The following is a 14,887-nucleotide window of genomic DNA, read 5'->3' as shown; positions in this document are numbered from 1 at the left end:
TAGTATGGTGACAGATCCTTCAGCAGCACAGCAGTCTTTCTTCCAGGCAAAATGTATTCCAGTGTACTAAGTTGGTGGTGCCTGAGATCCAGTACTTATACCTAGTTATGCCTTTGAAGCAGGCTAGACTTCAAAGAGACGCCTTTGAAATGCACAGAGTCTATGCACTTCTTGCACTGGTTCCTGACTTACTACAAACGGTATGCATCTCTTGGTGTGGGGACAGGCACAACCTATTCAGATGTAGGTGTCAGCGCCTCCCTCCCATCCTGCCCAGGATGGCCCATAAGGATGTTGATGCACTATCAGTCACAACTAATCTCCCTTTGTGTATGTCTGTCTGGAAGAAATTCACAAAGACCAGCTGTCCCCCACCCTAGACATGCATCCAGAAACAGGCAGAAGGCACAGAATGGTCCAAGTAAGAAAATGCCAACTTTCTCAAGGTGACATTTTCAGAATTACAATTTAAATACCCACTTCTCCATAAGTTGGGATATTACATTATGATTCCAGAGACACCAAACTTGGGGGTTCCATTTCTCCACAAGTGGAAATTACACATATAAACTGCAATAAGGTAATCCCAATGTTAACCTATGGAAGAGATATGCCTTTCAGTAGAGGTAAACACATTTAGCAGTTTTCACTACCCGAACATGTAAAACTAAGAAGTACGTGATCATCTTTTTAAATACACTTCACCCTGCTCTTGGTCTGGGCTGACCACGGCCTACTTTAGGGATGATATATGTATTAAAAAGAAAAGATTGGGTCTGGCAAGTGGGTTAACCTTTTAGGTGTGTCTTTCAGCAAAATAATCCACACAGGCACACCCTCACCCGTGCATCTGTCCGCCACTGGCAAAGCACCAGAAGATTCTTCTTTTCATTCCCCGGAGAGATGCGGAATCGCTTTCGCATCTCGACCTGCCCCCTCACCCATTTGTGACATCAGCTCACCACGAGGTGTGCTGATGTCACATTTTCCAATCTGAAGCACACAGAGGGAGCAGGGAAGTACCCTCTTCCACTTCGGTGGAGAAAAAAAGGACAAAACAACCTCCCCAGGTTCAGGGAGCCTTGTTTGAAAGAGTAGAATCTTAGCATAAGATTTGAAACCAATCATCATACATGATATTTCTTTTGTACCCTTTTTCAATAACATTGGGTATGTTACAAATTAGTAATTGAGTTTTCACATTTGCAAAGCAAAAGTAGAAGTGTCAGTGAATGAGTCTCACAGGACATTTGTTTGGCCGATTATTTTAGGGAACTTAGGCAGTATTACCAAGCATTTGTGCATTAGTTGCAATGGTGGATATGCTTGCTTAATTCGAGGAATAGGCCTTGGAAGGCATTCTCCGACACACTCAACTTACATCAATAAACTGGAAGACGTTGGATTTAGCACAGTAAGGGGCATATTTATACTTGTTTTGCTCCACATTTGATTCTTTTTTACCCAAATTCAGTGCAAAACTAGCTCCATATGTATACTTTGGCACTAGACCCATCTAGTGCCAAATTTGCAAAGTTAAAGTAATTTTTTTTTGGAGGTGGAAACCTACTCTGCATCAATGAGATGCAAAGTAGGAATTCCTGTGCAAAAAATGACTCTATGGCCTTAGCGCCATATTTATCCCCCTTGCTAAAATCACACATGGGGGAGAAGGGGGTCAAATAATGGTGTAAAGCTTGCTTTGCACCATTATGTAATGCCTGGGTCAGGGCAGGCATTATGGGACATGTGGGCCAAGTTCCATGGTGGAACACCATGGAATAAGCCCACAGGTGCCCTACCCAGGCCCCAGGGACACCACCACCCACACCAGAGGGACAGCGGAGGATGGGGGACCCCATCCCAGGTAAGTAAGTACAGATAAGTATTTTATTTTATTTTTAAAGTGGCATTGGGGGTCCTGAAATGCCCCCCAACCTGGCACTGGGTGCAATGGCCATGCCCAGGGGACTCTTGTATCCTGTGCTGGCCATTGGTGTGGTGGGCATGACTCCTTTCTTTTCTAAGACAAGAGTGATGTGGTATGGATGGTTTTGCGTCAGAAAATGACGATATGAGTCATTTTTTTTCTCTAGCTTGCCTAACGTCATTTTTTGGTGCATAACCCCCTTCGTCCATACCGCCAGCCCCACCCGGCTAAAGTCATTATTTTTTGTTACACTAGTCTACCCTTTGCACTGGCTTGCACTATTCCATAAATATGGTGCCTGGCTCGTGCTCAGAAATGGTGCAAGCCAGTGCTAAACCTTTTGATGCAAACTGTGTTAGTACAGTTTTGCACCAAAAAGTATAAACCAGGGCCTAAGTGCACGTTTTCTTGAGCTTCAAGTACCTAGGGATGGAAGACATTAGTATAAGTTCACTTGGTAATTACACAGGATTATTCAGGACTTTAATGAGGACAGAGACATGAATTGGTAAGAAAAGCTTACAGTAGGTGTGCTTTCCCATGGACATTGCATACATAGAAGGCAGATAGTAAAGGTAGTATAGATACACATGTCATGAGTTTATCTTCACCTATGGATTCAAACCCACTGGTGCCACCCTCATCCAGATACTGAATTACTATGACACATATTGGTAAATGCTTGACCTGTTTGCATTGTTCATCCTCTGTCAGAAATTAGTACATGTTCAGTTAGTGTATGATAAGTGCAGTCACAGCACTGCACATTACAGTGAAAGGACAAACTAAGCACTACGGCGTTCCCTAGAAACTACGGACTGGTATTGGAACGGGGCAGGGAGAAAAGAAAACTGCAGAAAAAAAAAACACCTCCGACACATTGCTCAGAGTCATAAATGGAACATAGCAAAATCAGTTATTCAATAATCAGTTTTAACTCTTGTTTCTTTTTTGGTTTTCATTTCAATTTCAAACCATAAATCAATCACTATCGAATGATGTTGCTATAAACTGTACATGAGTATCATGAGCACGCTCATGCCTAGCCTACATACCACTCTCACGTCAAGTATAAAATTCAGACATAACCAGCAATAAAACCCATCTAGGACCAACTATTGTACAGCACTGTACAATACCCCACATTCAATTGCAATTTTTCAATTGGACAAGGCATATGACACATATGAACCTGAATAGAGCACATACATGTGTTAATGTGAGAAATAGGACATTTGTTCCAATCTATAATCAGTTTATCTTTATGATATATATCCATCATATTACATGAATATATCCCACAACATAATGTGGATTGGTTTCATCAGGTGTCTGTGCAGTTGAAGCACAGGTGCAGACTTGTGTTTCGGTATAAAGTGGTCCACCAACCACACACCGCCTTCAGGGCAACTCTAAATGAAACAGATGAACATTTCAAACCAGGAGGACAGGAGAGAGGCAGTCCTCAACAATTCATTTGATTAATCAATCAATCATTTGTAAAGCAAATTGCTGTTACAAGCCTGTGGGTATCTGGGCACTGTGGTGCCCAGGAGCCCTGGAGGTCTCTGAGGTCATAAGTTTGTAAAAATCATTGGCTCCTGGGTTAGGCTCCACCCCCTGAGGACATGAGTTCCAAGTTAGCCCCTGGGTGTTTCAGGCTGAAGCCCTGTAAAACCAGCTGGGGGTGCCTGAGGTCCAGAACTTATACCCAGTTATGCCTTTGAAGTGGATAAGACTTCAAAGAGAGGCCTTTGAAGTGCACAAAGTCTCTGCCTTTCTTGCTCTGGCTCCATACTTACTACAGACAGTATGCATCTCTTGGTGCGGGGACAGGCACGGCCTATTCAGATGTAGGTGTCAGTGCCTCCCTCCCATCCTGCCCACAATGGCCCATTAGGATGTTGATGGAATATAAGTTACAACTAATCTCCCTTTGTGTGTGCCTGTCGTTAGGGTTGCACCGTTTATCAGGAACTGGAGTCAAGTCACCCCACCCTTTCATACTCATCACATGGTGGGGGTGACATCTGCAGCAGACTGACCCCACCTCATCCTGTGACAGGTTGTGAAATGGTGGGGTCTTTGGCTGCAGGTGGCAAACTGGGCACTGGAGTCTGCATAGCTTGTCACCATGAGTTATGAATCTGATGAAAGGCTGCGCTGCTTCCAGTGTACAGTTTCCTGTGCTGCTCTTTAAGTATATCAATGGCTCGGGCTAGGCCTCGCTATATTTTTGCATGGCTTCCTAACTGTGAGCACCAGAGGCTGCGAGGTGATAGAACTGATATTTCAAACAGACATTCAGAAGTAGTCCGACATCTGGGTTAACGGTGGCGTGATCATTGAGTTAGTCAGGACAGAGTCAAGGGTCCTGGGCCCTTAGTCACACTTTGAAGGACGGTGCCAGAGATCAATGCCATAGCTGCAATTAATTTAATTACCAACGAGCAGTATTCCATTAGAGGAGCAACAGAAGTGCACTGACTGTAGTTTAACCCCAGCACCTTCTGGTACCTTTCTGCTTGTTTATAAATCCGTGTGTGTGTGCTGCCGGTCTCTCAGACAATCATGTCCCTGCCTCCCCCTCCGAGGCCACATACAGTTTGCGTTCATGTCACTACCCTAGTGGAATTCTGGTCATGGAATCAGAAATGTCCTAGTGAGAAACCGGACTCCTATCCCAGAGACTCTATTACCATTGTCAAGTGTTCTGCATATATCCATAAGGCTACAAACTTGCAGTGCCCAGAGAACTAAACACACAAGATTGTTGTGCCACTGTGTTAAAACTGTATTTAAAAAAAAAATAAGAGCTAGCATTTAGGCCCAGATTTATACTTTTTCGAGCAAACCTGTGCTAACGCAGATTTGCGTGAAAAAGTTAATCGCCGGCTAGCACCATTCCAAGATGCCGACCGGGCATCATATTTTTGGAATGACGGTGGCCGGCGGTAAGGCCTGGCTAGCATCTTGAAAAAGGATGCTAGCCGGGTGGAGGAGGCGTAGGGGGAACAGGAGGTTGTCGTCAAAGGATGACGCTCATCTGGTCAAAGGCAAAAAAATGCCTATAACCAGACTAGTATCATTTTTTTACGTACAACCCCCATGGACATGACTCCTATGTTAATAAAGACAGGAGTCATGTCCACCACCCCAAAAGCCATGCCCAGGGTCCCCCATCCTCTGGTGTCTCTCTGGTGTGGGTGGGGGCGTCTCTGGGGCTAGGGAAGGGCACCTGTGGGCCCATTCCATGGTCTCTGACCATGGAAATATGCCCACAGGTCCCCTCTTGCCTGCCCTGACCCAGGTGTTAAATGACGGCACTAAGCAGGCTTAGCGCCATTATTTTAGGCCCTCTTCCCCCTGTGGCTGGTTTTAGCAAGGGGGATAAATATGGCGCTAAAGCTAAATTGTAATTTTTGGCACAGGAATGCCTACCTTGCATCTCATTGATGCAAGGTAGTTTCCTGCAAGCAAAAAATGACATTAACTCCAAAACTTTGGCGCTAGATGGGTCTAGCGCCAAAGTATTAATATGATGCAAATACAGAGTATAAATCTGGGCCTTAGTTCTTATATTTTAAAGGTGATTTCTTTGTCAAACAGATGCAAGTTTATTTGCCCACACTTAAAGTCCAACATTCCTGATGTTTTTGATTGTACTTCATTTGTAACTCTCAAAATGCGTGCTTTAGTCAGGGCTGCTTGTGATATCAGAGCATTTCATACTTTCAGTCAGAAGGACCACATATCTACAGGAATCACCATGAGAGACGGTAGAGTGAAAAGGAGAAAGAAAATAGGGTTTTTCAAGAGAAGGAAGTGTTTGAAGCAAAAGAGTAAGGGAGAATGTGAGAATGATGAAGGGCAAACGAGACAAAAGGAAGTGGATTAAATGTTAGGGGAGCAGAGAGAGGTAAATGGAGGCATGAGAGCGATGAAATAGCAGGTAAGAGGGGAGACGTGAGGGAGGACCATAAGACAAAGGCCCTCATTACAACCCTGGCGGTAAATCCTGCTGACCGCTGTGCTGATGGCCTACAACATACCATGTCCGCGGCGGAAATACGCAACAGGTATTATGACCCACACTGAGAATTCCGCCACTATACAGACACCCACACAAGTCCACCAGACCAAAGGTCAGTGATAAACTGGCAATAGCAAAACCCACACCATTATGCCAACAGGAATACACCCACAGTATCACGAATCAACCCAACGGTCATTCAACCGCGGTAAACCATTGGCAGTGCACACCGCCGCGCATTCAAAATACACACACACTTACAAAACTACACCACATTGGACAATTCAAACTACACACACCTGAAACACATACACACACCACACCCACACACCCACACCAATATAAAACACCCACCCACATTACCCGCAACCCCTTACAGCAAATGTTTTTGAAGAAGCAGAGAGAGAGAAAAGCAAATACCACACCAGCATCCAGAGGCACACAACACCATCACTCATACACCATCCACGCACAACACACCACACACCCCAACACAACACCCCACACATCACATCAACCATCACCTCACACATCACTCACACCACATCATGGCACCTCAAAGACACCCCAGGTTTTCTGAGGAGGAGCTCAGGGTCATGGTGGACAAAATCATCCAGGTAGAGCCACAGATATTCGGATGACAGGTGCAGCCGACATCCATTGCAAGGGAAATTGGCAGAGAATTGTCGACAGGGTCAACGCAGTGGGACAGCATCCGAGAACAAAAGATGACATCAGGAAGAGGTGGAACGACCTACGAGGGAAGGTGCGTTCCATGGTATCCAGACACCAGGTAGCCATACAGAGGACTGGCGGTGGACCCCCACCTCCCCCCCCCACAACTATTAACATGGGAGGAGCAAGTCTTGGCAATAATGCATCCTGAGGGCCTCTCAGGAGTAGCAGGAGGACTGGACTCTGGTAAGTCATATCTTTACTATTATATCACCCCCACCCTACCTGCAGGCCATCACATAATCCCACCCTCACCCTCACTCCCATGACTCCACCATCTCACACATACCCCACTATCACGCCCCACCACTCCCACAACCAAGCCCTGCATGCAACAACAATGCATGGACGCCCATCACAGACATGCATGGACACCCATCAGCAAAGCATGTCCAATAGAGAGACTAACCCAGGGCACATAATCACCACTCACAGAAGGTGATTTTGCAAGCACAGTAATAGAGGGAAACACACCCATTGCACAAGATGGCACACACAGATAAAATAACAATGCATTTACACCCCAACAGGACCCCTTCCCAAAGTCACCGGACAGGAGGTGCCAGCCATATCCAGTCCCCCCACAGAAGAGGCCCACAGTGATGACAGCATCTCTGCATGCCTCGATCAAGGTGACCAGCCTGGACCATCAGGGACCTCTGGACAGTCGGTTACCCAGGCACACTCTCACACCACCATAGAGCCTCCCCCTCAGGAAACACCACCACAGCACCCACCAAGCGGGCCCATGGCACTGTCCCCAGGACACGTCAATCAGCAGTGTGTCCACCACTACAGGGACCCCAGGCAAACCCACTAACCCAAGACAATCAGGGGCCTGGGGTCAGTGGCATTGGCACACGGTTCAGGGAACAGAGACACAGAATAACAGGGAAGCTGGGAGGACTGCTGTGCGACAGGGGGAGGACAGGCCCAGGGAACCGACACTCCACAAGGCACCCTCCAACATCAAGGGAGCTTACCACCATTCTCAGGAGACCATGGGCACAGTACTGGTTAAGTTTCAGGGGTCCCAGCAGTTGCAGGAGGGACAATACATGGGGATCAGGGAGGGCCTCACCAACATCTACACCATCCTGGTCACCATAGCAGGGGTGCTGGCTGACATAGGCAAGACAATGAGGGAGGCAGTGGCACAACAAAGGTCCCCTGACAGTAGCCAAATCGAGGAACAGCCCTCCACCTCCACCGGCGCTAGTGGACAAGAGGCCCCGCCACAGGAACAACAACCCACCAGCACCCCAACTCCTGCAGAAGGAGAACCACCCCTGCAAATGGTCCCTGCGATCCAGGCAGAAGACAAAGAAAATTGCCAAGACCCCCGCCAGGAAATAGGACCCTCCTGATTGTCACCCTTCTGTCCCACTATGTTACCCTGTCCATCTTGAACTGCCATTACTCCCCTTTGTATGCCCTATTGGCGAATGCACCTGTGATACCAAAAGACTGTACTCTACTATGGACCTTCCTCCACCATCACCCCAGCCCCTTCCACATACCCCTATACACATAAGCCCCTAAATAAACACCCTTGAATCACAAACCAATCTGGAGTCTGTTCTTTCACAAATGTATTATTACAACATCACCAACAAATATCAATGTTCATTTGCTCATACCAATGTATGACAGTTGTTGGGCAGCAGTACATATAGCAGAAGTCATATCTGAAAAATTGAAAGCCAAAGTGAACTGTCAGTGTCCATAGACAGAGGTGAAGAGGCTGACTTATACAATGTCCTACAGTATTCAGAAATGTGAGGAGCAGTGACAGTCTCCGACCTGTGTGTTACTGGAAGTACTGCATGATGATGTTTGTTCAGTTGTCAATATCTTCTTCCTCTGCCTCCTCTTCCTCACTGTCCACAGGCTCTACCGCTGCCACAAGACCATTATAAGGCCCATCCTCCTGCAGAAAAGGCACCTGGTGTCGCAATGCCAGGTTGTGCAACATGCAGCATGCCACGATTATCTGGCTCACCTTCTTCGGTGAGTAGTATAGGGAGCCACCTGTTAGATGTAGGCACCGGAATCTGGCCTTCAGGAGGCCAAACGTCCTCTCAATAATACGCCTAGTTCTCCTATGTGCCTCATTGTAGCATTCCTCTGCCCTTGTCCTGGCATTCCTCCCTGGGGTCAGTAGCCATGAGAGATTGGGGTAACCAGAGTCACCTGCAAATGTCGAGGGATAACTGTTAGACACACACTAACCCTTAGGGACTACCCCATACCCAGACACCTACTCATACTGTGTGGGGACCTTGGGCTCACCTATTAGCCACACCCGGTGCCTCTGGAGTTGGCCCATCAGATAATGGATACTGCTATTCCTCAAAATGTAGGTGTCATGCACAGAGCCAGGATACTTGGCATTCACATGAGAGATGTACTGGTCCGCCAAACACACCAACTGCACATTCATCGAATGGTAGCTTTTTCAATTTCTGTACACTTGTTCATTTCTGTGGGGGGGACAAATGCCACATGTGTACCATCAATGGCACCAATGATGTTGGGGATATGTCCCATGGCATAAAAGTCCGCTTTCACTATGGGCAAATACTCCACCTGGGAAAACACGATGTAGCTGCGCATAAGTTTCAGCAGGGCAGACAACACTCTGGTCAACACGTTAGAAAACATTGTCTGAGACATCCTAGATGCCATGGCCACTGTAGTCTGAAAGGAGCCACTTGCCAGGAAATGGATCACTGACAGGACCTGCACTAGAGGGGGGATTCCTGTGGGATGGTGGATAGCTGACATCAGGTCTGGCTCCAATTGGGCACACAATTCTTGGATTGTGGCACAATCAAGTATGTAGGTGATAATGATGTGTCTGTTTTCCATTGTCGACAGGTCCAACAGGGCTCTGTACACCGGAGGATGACGCCATCTCATCATCTGCCCCAGCGGATGTGCCCTATGGAGGAGAATGGTGAGCAGAGGGTCATGTACCACATAGGTTGCACAAGTGTGTTTGCAGTAATGTGAGTAAATCCGTGTGTGGCGTAGTTTGTCCGTATATCTGCCAAATTGTGCTGTGACACAGTTAGGTGCCATGCCATGTGCCCCTCTGAAATGGTGGCTGCCTGACATGTGAGGAGGGACAAGGGGAAATGCGGTAACTGCGCTGGCGTTGTGCAGTGTTGTGGTAGGCGGTCGAAGACCGCAGCGCAATTCAGCATTGGTTATCATTGAGCCCTATGGGTTCCAGGAGCCAATGACGATGTACCCCGGCGATGATGGTACACACCACCGTGGACGTGACTGCAATTTTCTATCTGTTCACTCACTTGATACCTGGCCTTCAACAGGAGAGGACCTACACTGCAAGTGCTGCTGTGACCTGAGTCTGGAAGCGACAATGGCTCAAGTATCTGGGGAAAGGGAGGAGTTGGACAAACTGGTGGATGGGGTCCTCCCCCAGTACACGCTACTCTACAGTCCTCCAGACAAACAGGTGAGTACACTGTGAGCATGATGCGTGGGCAATGCCTGTTTGGAGTGGTGTGGATGGAAGATACATGTTGGCGGGGCTGAGGCCTGTATGCGAGGATGGTGAGTGTATGTGCGTCAGGGCATGGATGGGAACTGGTGGGCAATGAGTATGACGGTCCAGACTGGTGAGTAATTTCCTTTCCTCCTGTAGCTTTCCTCTAGGTCAGCGCCCACCAGAAGAAGGGTATTTGGCGTGCCATCGCCAAGGAAGTGTGGACCCTCGGGTCCATCATAGACTCATTGCCGCAAGAGATGGGAGGACCTGCGCCGCTGGAGCAAGAAGACGGCGGAGGCCCAGTTGGGGCTGGCCTCCCAATGTGGAAGTGGTGCCCGTCACACCATGACCCCCCTGATGTTCCGGATCCTGGCGGTGGCATATGCGGAGTTGGTTGGGCGCTTGAGGCCATCACAGCAGCCACAAGGGGGTGAGTACAGTGTCATTAGGCTGACTCTGCGCACCTTACGAAGTGTCTGGGTGGGGGATGTGGGCTGTGGGTTCCCCTAGGCCAGGGCAAACTTGGTAGGGTAGGTCCCTTGTTGGGCAAGCTCTGAGGCACTACAACCCCAATATTTTTAGTGGGCATCTACAACTGGGCAGGCTCCTGTGGGTTCCAGGTGTGCAGCAAATGGTGTTAGGCATAGTACCCCATGCCTGGTGAATTTCCTACTAACTGATAGTGCATGGCCTAGTGCATAGGGCTGCTTCCTGTGTGTTGTGTTCGCCAACGGTAGTGGTGTTGCTGGCATTGACCATGTGTGTTTTCTGTCTTCCCCCCACTTCTTGTTTTGTCACCCTGTCCTTGTGTGCATTAGCATCATCTGGCGGAGAAGCAGAGGCACCGGCGATGGAGGGAGCCGCATCCCACATGGCCCTGGAGGGTGAATCTATGGAGGCTGAAAGCACCAGTGGGACGGAGGAAGCTCCACAACGGGGAGAGGAGGGGTTCCCAGCAACAGCGACTCCTCCTCTGATGGAAGATCCCTGGCAGTGGCGGACACCTCTGTGCCCATCCTAACAACAGGTACAGCCGCCACCCCCCCTAACAGCACCGCCCTCCCAGCACCCCCTCAGTGTGTTACCCGTGCCCGCTCACCCAGGAGGGTGGGCATTTCCTTTGCCCCAGGCACCTCAGGCCCTGCCCCAGTCAGTCCTGCTGCCCTCAGTAAGGAGGCTATTGACATCCTGAGATTCCTCACTGTTGGGCATTCACCATTCTGAATGCCATCCAGGGTGTCGAGAGGCATTTGCTGCAAACAAATGCATACCTGGAGGGCATTGATTCTGGGGTGGAGGCCCAACAGAGAGCATTTCAGGCTCTGGCCTCAGCACTGGTGGCAGCCATTGTCCCTGTGTCCAGCCTCCCAACTCCACCTTGCACTACCCAGACCCAATCCCCTCTAGCCTATCCCAAGCACACCATTAGGCCAGCATGCACACACATCAATACATAAAAGTGGCTCAGGCAAACATAAGCACCACACATCTCACAGGCACTCACACAAGCACCATACCCATGCACACATGCCAACATCCATTTCCTCCACTGTGTCCCCCTCCTCCACGTCCTCCTCCTCCCTCCTAGTCTTGTCTCCACTCACACCTGCATGCACTACTTCATCAGCCACTGTCTCAATCAGTAGCACGCCCATCACTACACACGCTCACGTGCAATCACCACCCCCATTACCATTCACTCGTCCCTGTGTCCTCTCCCAGTGTGTCTGTAAGCCCTCCTCCCAAAGTACACAAACACAGGCACACACCCACCCAACAGCCATCCACCTTACAACAGCCTCTAACCCATGCACCTTCACACAAACTCAGCAGACGTACACCTCCTACAACCACTACATCTTCCTCCACTCCCACACCCCTTCCATCTTCCCATCCCAGTGTGTCAAAAAACCTTTTAACTAGAAAACATTAACCTCTTCCCTACACCTCCCCCCGTCCTTCCCCTAGGGCCAGGATGTCTAGATCCCAGCCCACCACCTCAGCCACCAAATCTGCATCCGCTGTGGTTCCTGCTACTCCAGTATGGTCTAAGGGGACACCCGTCAGAGCTGCCAGTGTGCCACCGACAGAAAAGAAGGACCACCCTATTCCACCACCTGCAAAGGTCAAAGAGGGGCCGGCTTCCACCAGGGGACAGTCAAACCACCCACCCAGCAAGGCCCCACCCAAACACTGAGTGGACAGTGCCAAGGTCCCTGCAGTGACTGTCAAGATGGGGAAGGGACTCAAGCAAAAGGGCACATCAGTTCTGGGCACAATGTCTCCTGGTGAGGGGCTGGTGACCACCATATCATCAGGGATGGCAGCCACATGCACCACAGTCACCACTACTGCTCCGACCACCACCTGCACCGCCACCTGCCCTGCCACCTGCACCGCCACCTGCACCTCCACTACCACAACATCAGTCTGCAGCATCCTCCCCAAGGATCAGCCATCCGAGGCTGCCGGAGACGGTATGGTGTCTCCGTCCCTCACAACAGTCACTTGCACCACGGCCAGCACTGGCACATCTCCACCGCAGACTACACCACCTGCACCACCATCAGCAGCACCACGTGCACAGCCGATGCCAATCTGTCGGATGTCAGCCCCATCACTAGTGTGCAACCATCAGAGTCAGCAGGTGACGTCCTGGACATGCCACTTGAGACACCATCTCCAGCACTGACACGAACCAGCAATTGGCAGCCTAAGTCACCGCAGGATGGCGTGTGGCTCTGCCTCATGGAGTATTATGCTATCTGTTCCAGGTACATCGCATGGCTGAGACACCCAGGTGAGACAAAGTCAACTGCCACACCCCAGGTGCAGCATCACTGGGCACAAAGCCCCCCTCCAGAACCAGTGGAGAAAGGCATCCATTTGGGAGACTGTGGCTTTGCACTCCCCAAGACCAAGAAGTGGGCAAACCACCCACTTGAGAGACTGTGGCTTTGCACTCCCCAGGACCAAGCAGTGGGCAAACCACATAATTGAGAGACTTGAGAGACAGTGGCTTTGCACTCCCCAGGACCAGGCAGTGGGCATGGAGCCACCTCGAGGAGCAGTGGCATCGTACCATCATCTGGCAGAGGTGCCCCCCTCCAATTCCCCCTGAGGTGCCTGGTTTTTTTTGACCTGATGCTCCTGCAGTGTTCTCTCCATTTGGAGGCAGGTGTCATATGTGGGCTTCACCCATGCTTTTTGGGACCACTGGTCCACAAACATTTCATGGGACAGTGTACGGACTTGTGTACCTGGTGTAAATATTTGTCTATACTGATTATTTGCTGTTCGGGAACGCAGTTTTGCACCTAAAAGTGTAGCGCCGGCTTGTGCTATTCCTGAGCGCCAGCCAGGGGCCAAATTAATGAAATGCCACAAGCCAGCACTCAGCTTGGGCAAGCCTCAACTAAAAAGATGCGACCTGGGTGGGGGTGGCAGTAGGGAAGGAGGAGATTGTGCCCCAAAAAATGATCCTTCCCTGGTTAGAGGCAAAAAAAAATGTCTCTAACCAGACTAGCACCTTTTCCTGGTGCACAACAACCAAAAACATGACTCCTGTGTTAGAAAAGACAGGAGTCATGACCACTGCCCCACTGGCCAGCACAGGGGACAAGTGTCCCCTCGGCATGGCCATTGCACCCTGTGCCATGCAGGGTGCCCCAAGTTACGGCCTACTTACCTGGGATGGGGTCCCCATCTTCTGGTGTCCCTATGGTGGGGGTCTTCCTGGGGATTGGGGGGCACCTGTGTACCTATTCCATGGCGTCTGATCATGGAAATGGGTCCACAGATCCCCTAATGCCTGGTCTAACCCAGGCGTTAAATAATGGTGCTAAGTAAGCTTAGCACCATTATTTAGCCCCTCCTCCCACCCGCACAGGGGATAAATATGGGGCTATGGGGATAGCAACATTTTTTGGAGGGGAACGCCCACCTTGCATCTCATTAACGCAAGGTAGGTTCACACATCTAAAAAATGGTGCAAACTTCAATATTTTGACATTAGACATGTCTAACATCAAAATATAAATATGGGGTTGAGTTTGCACCGCATTTCCATTAACAAATGATGCAAATGTGGTGCAAAAGGAGTATAAATATAGGCCATGATGTTTGAATTGAGTGCAGGACATGCATCTGCAGGTCACATGGATAAGGGTGATGGTGTGGTCTGGGAAGCCACAACCAATGCCCAGGTGCTTCAGCCAATGGCATGTCCCTGCAGTGCACAGGTGCTGCAGGTGGGGATGAAGGCAGGGCAAGTTTCTAAGGTGCACAGGTACTGCAGTGTGCTTTGACGTGCATCATTTACAGCACCCTTGTACAATAGCCATTTGGGGGAAAAGGGAAAACCCCTGCATGCCCCCACACCACTGCGGAAATGTCTATACATTTGACCTAGTTTTGATCAAGGCTGCTGCCCAATACTGTATGCTTTATACACAACTGGACATTAATTTTCACAAAACGTATTGAGAAGAGCCATAACCGCTAAAGTTATATTTAAATTCCATAGTTTTTTACCAATGCTGATAGCCCAATATCCATGACTGTTACATACTGTGACAAAAATGCCTCCATGAAAACAATAATATACTCAAAAAGAAGAAAAGAAAATGAATTGTGTAGTTTCCAGCTGTAGTATATTGTATCCGTTTTTAAC

This window comes from Pleurodeles waltl, chromosome 6, assembly GCF_031143425.1.
Source record: "Pleurodeles waltl isolate 20211129_DDA chromosome 6, aPleWal1.hap1.20221129, whole genome shotgun sequence".
Lineage (NCBI taxonomy): Eukaryota > Metazoa > Chordata > Amphibia > Caudata > Salamandridae > Pleurodeles > Pleurodeles waltl.
Note: the sequence above shows the minus strand (reverse complement) of the source record.